At 34.5% G+C, this 9432-nt stretch overlaps 2 non-coding genes across 2 annotated transcripts; both read right to left on the reverse strand.

The window, feature by feature from the left end:
• Positions 1-1336: 1336 nt before the first annotated feature.
• On the reverse strand, positions 1337-1408 carry Trnae-uuc. The gene has a single exon. It is a non-coding gene; the product is annotated as a tRNA-Glu (tRNA).
• Positions 1409-1474: 66 nt separating this feature from the next.
• Trnae-uuc lies at positions 1475-1546 on the reverse strand. Its single transcript has one exon. It is a non-coding gene; the product is annotated as a tRNA-Glu (tRNA).
• Positions 1547-9432: the final 7886 nt, after the last annotated feature.

Consider the following 9432-nt stretch of genomic DNA (forward strand, 5'->3'; position numbering starts at 1 on the left):
TTGGAGATTTTACATCTAAGAATCTAGGGTCGATCCCTACTTTAAATGTGTGTGTGTTTTTTTTTTTGAGTAGGTTAATCCTGTATAGAGCCCACGGTTTCCGGATGGGCCGTGACTAATGTCGGATTCCTATCGACTAAAACCCCACTGCGTTCAATAAAGCCGGGCTGAATGGGCCACGGTTATTGGACTATTAATATCCCTACTAATATAATAAATGCTAAAGTAATTCCTTCTGTCTATCTCTTCTTAATGCAAAATGCTGAACAGATTTACATTAAATTTTCAAGATAGTTTGTGACCTGAGGCAGGATAAATGATACTTTTTCTCGATATCCCTCAGGGACGAGAGCCTTCGATTACGTGAGCAAAACCGTGTGAGGAAAGCTAGTATATAGTTTAAAGCTAGTATATGATACATCATATTTTAAGTTCGTTTCATAATTAAATAATAATATTGTCATTTAAGTGTACACTACTCTCATATTATAAAGTGTATTTGTTTCCTTCTACCTAACGCGCCAAAACGACTCAATCTATTTTGATGACTATTCTTATAGGAGTAGAGTACATTATACATTATTATTTCTGAATATAATATAGTCAATCGACTAAATTAAAAAATGTATGAATAATTAATTCGCAATGTCCTAATGCTTTATTGAACAAGAATCATGACAATCTGCCAATTTTATTCGAAACTAATCCGGCCTTGGATCTTTAAGATACTTTATACGATTTTTCATTAACTTTTTTAATATACGGCACTCAAAAATAAGCTATATCTTAAAGGCGTTAAGTCCATTTTCATCCATCGTATAAATTTAATAACTCGACTTATTTTGGTACGTTTTGATTGACAAGCTCTTTATTTAATTAATTAACGATGTGATTTGAGATTACTAATTTTGGTTTTAGTTTAATTGAAAGGCTTTTATGAGAAACCAGAAAGGGTTGATCCCTCTGCAGAATGGCAGTGGATATGTTTAGGGGGTCAAGTTAGAAAATCCATAAATGCCACTGGAATACCGAAAAATACATCTTTTTCTATTCGTTATGTTTTCCAAATATTTTATAATTTCGTCTAATGATATATAGATAGATTTTTTCCTTTTTTCTTTTTTCTCATTGTAAACCATTATTTTGACGTTGTATTTATATGTTTAATTGTCATAAAATATTAAAGAGTGAAAATTGAATTAAACAACTCATTTAAATTAAAAAAGAAAACTTCTGATCCATGTTAATAAAAGGAAGCGTTAAAAAACTTACATAAAAATTCTTTCAATTTCAAAATTAAATATGAGTTTCAAATGAAAAGTTCAAAATACAATATTTCCCGTACCGGGAATCGAACCCGAGCCTCCTGGGTGAAAGCCAGGTATCCTAGCCACTAGACCATACGGGACGTATACACTTTGATAAATTTCTCGAACAGCAAAGCATTCAAAAGAAAAAATAAAAATAAAAATATTTCCCGTACCGGGAATCGAACCCGAGCCTCCTGGGTGAAAGCCAGGTATCCTAGCCACTAGACCATACGGGATATACATGTGCTGTCGAATTTAAAGCTTAATAGGCAAAACAAATTAGAAAGTTTACGCTCAAGGCTATTAAATCAATTTATGGCGGATTATTCTAGGATTATCATAAATAGATTTACTAAAACCAATAACGGAGATAATATGTAAAAACAGTTCGATAAAGATTGATGAATTTTCTTATCCACATTTTATATTTTAAATTGTATGCAAAGTGATTTTTTTAGTATTTATTATAATTGTGGTCAAAATATAGCGACATATTGAAATTATTTTCATGTGACCTACATTGTTAATAGAAGTTCCGAAACACAAAATCTATTCTATTCTATTATAAAATTAGTAGATAACTTCTTACCGCAATAAAACATCTCATTCCCATTTCGAATGTCCTTTGAAAATGCAGGCTACGCCGCGGGTGAAAGTCTAGTGGAATTTAAATTTAACACAAAACTGCTTGAGTTAAAATTTCCATGACATAGGCCCGGTGACATCACCAGCATATACATACATACTGTGGTGACCAGTAAATATTAGGCCATCCGCTCCTTTGCTTGCTCCACTAAAAAAACATATGAAATTTGTTGACAATACTATTGAAAAGCAAGCAAGATAAAACCACGAAGTGAACTCTTAGTAATTCATTAATGCAATAAAACAGAACAGAAAAATACCCAGTCTCGACGAATGAGAAATGGTTTCCATAGCAATGATAAAATACTCGATACATCGATGTGTCATAATCGTACATCGGGAAGCGGGGTTTTATCTCGCAGATAAATTTATCGCGCCAACTTCCGACTCGTATCGATATAGTATTCGATTCAGAAAATCGAATAGAAGTCGATGTTTGTTTCGGCGTTATAGCGCGAGTCCAGTTAGATTGAGATCCTGATTGATGACCTGAAAGAAAGAGGAGAAAATGCAAACATTTTATTCGATGGATGGATACGTTTTACCAATTAAACAGCAGAGCTAATAGATACTATATAAGAAGAAATTAATTTTATATCAGATTGTGTGTCCTTTCATCAGTATGCGTTTATTAAACTGGGAGCACTCCCACGATTATTTGAAGAATATACATTCGAAAAATCAGTTTTTCAAAAGGATATAAATTTTTACGTACTGCACGATATAAAGAACGATCTAATTAATATAAGGCGGAGAAATGTGTATTAACATTTAACTAAATTTATTTTATACACATTCTGCCAGCCACCCGCCCGCTTCCTGACCGTCAAATGGGTAATCTACGTAACTCAGCAATAAGATACGCTTTTCTCTCAAATTATTTGACTTATCGAAATAGTGTTAATAAGGAATTTAATCTTCGAGTAGAAAATTAACAAAGAATTGAAAAGGATAAGGATTTATACCGTTATGGACTAAGAAAGGAAGACTTGGAAAGGCACAGACAACTTACAGGGGCGAAAAATAACATTGTTTCGTAATATCTAAGTGATGAGAAGTGGCAATATATAGAGTACTAGCTGCACCCAGCGGTTTCACCCGCGTAAGTCCGTATCCCGTAGGAATATCGGGATAAAAATAAAAACCACCTGTCTACGTACCAATTTTCATTGCAATCGGTTCAGTAGTTTTTGCGTGAAAGAGCAACAAAAACAGCTTTGCCACACATCCTTACAAACTTTCGCATTTATAATATTAGCAGGATATGTATATTCTGGTGTAACAGCGTTTGCCCGGTCAGCTATTGCAATGTAGGTATGTAGGACAAATAAAGTCCTTCAAATCGAATATACCAGAGTTTAGTACATAATAAGTAAGATACATAGATCCAAATTGAATTTGGTCTTCGGTGTTGCACTCAAGTAAATAGCTTCCCAATTAATCAGGAATTGAATTAAGGGCCCAGGGGTATACATGTTCTATCGGAGGTTAGTCGTAATTAAACTTTCATTTTTTTGTTTTAATCCTTAATACATTAAGGAGTAGGTATGTGTTGTGGGTTACTGGCCATATTAAACAGTTCATCTGAGTTGTATTTACTAATTTAATGACGGACAAAGTATAAGACCAGAAGATAAGTTTTTTTTACAGCTATCCCTAGATTATTATAGACATAAAAAGGACACGAACCAAGGACTTATATTGCCGCGCTAAATATAATACCATGGCAGTAACCAGATTAAATGATTATTCATTAAATAACGATTAACAAAAAAATCAATATGATTTTATTTATATTACATTGCTATTCACAAATTCTAAACATTTATGTCTTGTACTTAAAACGTATTAATTAAATAAACACCATGAAAATTGTGCCAAAAAACTGCTCGATAGAAAATCTATTTTTTGAAATTTTAAATATGCTGCTGTTGTTCTAAATACATCGTAGAAACACATTCTTAGATACTAAAGCATATTTTGTATAGTCACACTAATGTTATAAATTGTGAAAGTATGTTTCGATGTTTGCCCGTCAATCACTCTGAAACTACTCAACGGATTTTGATAAATTTTGGTATACAGACAGGGTATGAGCTGACTTTTCTGATAGGATACTTTTTATCCCGATTAAATCCCCTTGGGATAAAACAGGAATCTTGATATCCGGGCGGAGCCAGAACGTCTAGTACGATATGTTAATGCACTGGATGGTAATCAAAACTTTACTATTATGACTATTTTGATTTATACGATTGATATTATAATAGTGTATATCTGAAAATCAAGTCCATGTTAGGAGAACTAACAGAGTAACTAAACTGAAACATGTTTATGTAAGTAATAAGCAAACACTAATAAAGCGAGCATGTTATTTTTGGTGATTTAATTAATTATCGTACCTCTGGCTATATCTGACCTATGTAATGTTAATCTCTAAGGAACACATTGTACAGAGATGGACTTCAAGCAATCACTACATATAGAAAACAAAGTCGCTTTTCGCCGTCTGTGTGTCTGCTAGTCTGTATGCCTAGATCTCTTATATTACCCAACAAATTTTTTAATAGGTGGAAAGATTGAAGAAGGTATGTATATATATCAAGAATCATTGCACTCGTGTGAAGGCGGGGCCCGTCGCTTGTAAAAAATAAACGTTATCAATTCTTTACTGATTTATGATCCGATCCTGCGGCGCACGCGATAAATTCGAAAGTATGTTTGTTTGCTTTTTTTCACGTCGCATCGTCAACGCCAACGTCACTACGCATTTTTAGTATAAAATTCCTAAGAAATATGACGTGTCGTGGTGTATGACAGTTGCAAATGGCCTTCACAACAATTGATTGCATATTATATTAGAAACATCGATTAAATTGTACTATAAGGAAAATATATTGCTTGTTTCAATGTTTAAGCGTGAATGAAGACAAATAGACATAATGCATCTGTTTCTTTAATTCCTAATAATCCCGAAAAACTATATAAAATAAGTACATAAAAATGTGAAATTATATTAATGCTACCTGAACCTGGCAAAGGCTGTTTCGCCTAAATTTTATCATTTAGGGTTAGAAAAAAAAAGATGTAGCCGATTCACAAAAATTTCATGAGAAACTGTAAAGCCGTTTCGTATATAGATATAGAGATACTTATATATATAGATAGAGATACTAGCTGCGCCCCGCGGATTCACCCGCGTAAGTCCGTATCCCGTAAGAATATCGGGTTAAAAAGTTGCCTATATGTTATTCCACTTATCCAGCTGTTTACGTACCAAATTTCATTGCAATAGGTTCAGTTTTGACGTGAAAGAGCAACAAACACACACATCCTTACAAACTTTCGCGTTTATAATATTAGTAGGAATAGGATAGAGATAACGTTAAATATCTAGAATTGAACTAATCCGTCCCTGATCAATTTCCGTAATATTATTTTAGTGAGTATTCGGCTAAAGAAAAGGTAGACCAGTAAGAACTAAATTACATTTCACTGTATTCCAACCGTCTTGTATTTACAGGTTGCTTTCTTTGTAGATGTTGTTTGGATGTTATCTGCCATACAAAGGAGAATGATTTCTATTTGCGAAGTGCATTAATACTCATATTTATTTTAAAGTTTTGTTAGGGTATAATATCTTATGTTTATTTTCAACCAACTCCTATAAAGATTTATATTCCGTTCCTATAGGTCCATTGTTAGGAGAATTTTGGGTTATGAACTCAGAACTTTCAACTGAGTGAACTGACTTGATGATTCTCCTTTCTGTTTTAACAATGGTGCCTCCCGTGTGTTCCAATTAAAATATGATCTGATTCTCAAATTTGGCGTTTCGCTTTTATCATATGTTATTTTGTCATACATCTTTCCAAATAATACATCTTCAAAGTAAATAATTATGGTTTATCAATGAAGTACGCCAGCTGACTGAAAAGCTAGTCCTGTAGTACTAATATTATTGACGCGAAAGTTTGTATAGATGGATGTATATAATATAATCTGTGTTTACATATTATGTATGTATAAAAAATCTGTGTATACATATTATGTATACACAGATACTGAACCGATTGCAATGGAATTTGGTGCGATATCTGGACACCTGGAATAACACATAGGCAACTTTTTATCTCGATAGTCATACGGGATACAGACTTAAGCGGGTGAAACCACGGGACGCAGCTAGTAATGTATAAATTTAAATGGATGCGCTACTGAATTAATAATGTGGGTAAATATAGTTTTTAAAATTAATTTTTCGGACAAGGCTTCGTCCGTCTAGTCCACGAAATCCCGTGGGAAATTAGTTGTTTATGCTGTTACAAAATAGCCCATGTTACTCTCTAGTCCCATATCTATCTCCAAACAAAAATCCTATCATAAAATCGCACATGACCTGTAATAAAGACAAAATTAGATACGCATTATGCAAAGATTAGCAAGCATGTCTTATAATGTGACGGACAGACGGACAGCGAAGACTTAGTAATAGGGTTTATTTGGGGTCCCTTTTACCCTTCTGTCGGAACCCTCAAACATAAATATTTCTACTGGTGTATGAAGTTTGTAATCGATTAATTTTTGTTTCAGATTATTCCATAGCTGTTCGCCCTGGCTTTCCCCGTGGTATATATATAGCCTACGTCACTCAGTGAAGATGTAGCTTGCTAATAGTGAAAGATTTTTTTTAATTAATAAATAATAAATAAATAAAATTTCTTTATTTGTTTAAAAAATTTTACACAATATAGTTACATATATTGCATTGAACCCCACACTAGGATCTCCTGTGTTGTGAGGCTCAATCTCTTTCATCGGTCCAGCAGTTTTGCGTGAAACGTCACAAACATAAAAAAAACATAAGTGTTTCCTCTTAATATTAGCCACAACTATAACATAAATATACGAGTATGCCCTCACCAATCATGCAAATAAAACACAATTGCAATCACAAAGAAATGGAGGAAATACAGCTCTCATTACGCCACAATTGCTCCCATTCTGTAATGTTGAGCCAATCACGATACGTTCCAACAATCACCCTTGCAAATGGCTGGAGTGTAGCTATCCGGACGTACGATTTGGTAACGACACTATAACGTTTTCATATTGATAAGCACGTTGTAAAAACTGTATTATTAATAATTTAATTGGACCGGTAGAACTTACGTCCTCAATACATGATACTAATATACTCTTTTATATGTGGTAGTCGAGCACGCTTCGGCACGAATTGGGCCAGCTCGCAAAGGGGAAGTACCACACCTCCACAGAAGACCGGCGTGAAATAGCATAGTACTGTGTTTCGTTCGGTGAGTGGGGGAGCCGGAGACACATATCCTTTTCCTTACCCTTCCCTGTCCTTTACTTTATTCCTCTCGTCAATCCTTTCCTAATCCCTTTCCATTTTGAAGTCGACAATCCATTTGTAGAGGCGTAAAATCTGTAATCGACCTTACGCCTCTCCAAATGTTCATGGGCGGTGGTAGCGCTTACCACCATTGCCGACTATAATAAAAAAAAACTCTTTAATGTTGGCAGTTACGATATTTGAGACCCTATAGTCATACAATAATTAAATAGTTCACATTTGACAGTTTGATTTTATTACCGACACGGCGTTAATTTTATGTTAACCCTACTAATATTATAATATGTGTAAGTAATTCTGTCTATATGTGTCTTCTTCATGCCCAAACCACTGAACCGTTTTGAATGAAATTAAGACATTTTTATCCCGGAAACCTCTGGGAAACGGTAAGAATGTGGGGATATCCTAAGGCTGTCTATTTTTTCCTTTAACTTCGATAGAGAAGCCCCTGGCGGACTCCTGCAGTGGTACATCAAAAAATAATACGATCTAAATAAAAATGATATTAGATATGTACTTATAGTATGAGGCGGTAAAAGTGCCTTATTAAAATGCCAAAGGGCAACTTCGCTGTCATCAACAAAGGTCTCGTCACAATATTTTTATTCGATAAAGTAGCTACACCGTTAGAATGAATAATATAATTATCGATTGTCAGAATAGCCACCCTTTCTTGCTGCTCGTGTCAATAAAAAGCGAAGAAAACATAAATTATACTCTATACCTATAACTTAAGACCTACTTTTATACACACTACAATATGGGTTAGACGAATGTAGTTTATGAGAAAGGTTGTAGGGAAGATTTCTATATTTTCAGGGTTCCCTTCTGCTATGATACCAACGGGATTTTATTTATAGCATTTCGCTATCTAATTGTCCGTGATTCATGTAGTATATTCTAAGTACAACTTTATTAAAATTAGGTTTCACATAGCTTTGATAAAATTAACTGTTATATAAGCTAAACAGAACATATCTAGAAGTTGTGGAACGAGCTACGGAAAAGTGCTACTAAATAAGATAATTAACAAACAAACTTACTAACCTGCTACAGTGTTCCCGATCAATAACGACATTGGGGTCTTAAAGAAAAGAGCTTAATATATTATGTAATTTGAACAAGGAAACTTTTTTATGTCATAAGTGAGCAACTGAACTGGTTGTTTGCCTAATGGTAAGCGATCAAAACCGCCCAGAGCGAACAGAGCAGAGGCTTCTGCGAATGTACTACCCACTTTAAGGGAAAAGGGACAAGGATTGACAAATGTAAAGCAGGAATGGCCGGAACGATGAGGAAAAGGAAACAAACCTGTAACACCTCTAAGGTCACAAGTGTGTACGGGAGGTGGTGACTACTTGGCTTCCCCTGCCCCTGCCCCTTTGCTTGCTCTGCTATAAAAATGAAACAGTTGTTAGTGCGGAACGAAGCGAGTCTACTCACACTTGACCGTTGAATTATTGACATCAGTGATAATTAAAACGGAAGGGTATACCATTCCGTTCCATGATTAACAACTGAACATGATTAATAACTGTGTGGCATGAGAAGCTTTTTATTAAGAAGATTTTTTATCATTTACGCCCATTTTTCATCACATTACGGAATATGGGCATATCATTTAAGAAATATCAGTACAAACTGACACAAATTCTCGTATACATTTTTATGCTAGGCGCGGCTAGTGGTTCGCCTCATGGAAAGCGATTCCCACATACATATATATTGCCAATTTTACTATAGACAGGATTGGCGGGAAGTGATGGGAAAAAAGGAAAGTTGAGTGGGTAAATGACTGGGGAAAGTGAAGAATATAGTCTTTTGATATAGACTAGTGTGTAACATCATTATGGGCTGATGACGATGATGAGGGGTGTAGTAGTATAGATTTAGATATGTGACCCTTCCTTATTTATTTTAATTAAACCACGTTTCTAATCAGTCCATTAAAATAGAATAAAATAGAAACACAATTCGCGATCCCAGTTTGTTTCAAACAAATATTAGTTACATGGCGCGGTTGTGCAAACAACGATAGTGCTCAGTCGAATGTGATTGATATGATTGAATTGTCTCTCAATTTTGGGCGGGTTATATCTTTAT

Source organism: Zerene cesonia, chromosome 11 (genome assembly GCF_012273895.1).
Source record: "Zerene cesonia ecotype Mississippi chromosome 11, Zerene_cesonia_1.1, whole genome shotgun sequence".
NCBI lineage: Eukaryota > Metazoa > Arthropoda > Insecta > Lepidoptera > Pieridae > Zerene > Zerene cesonia.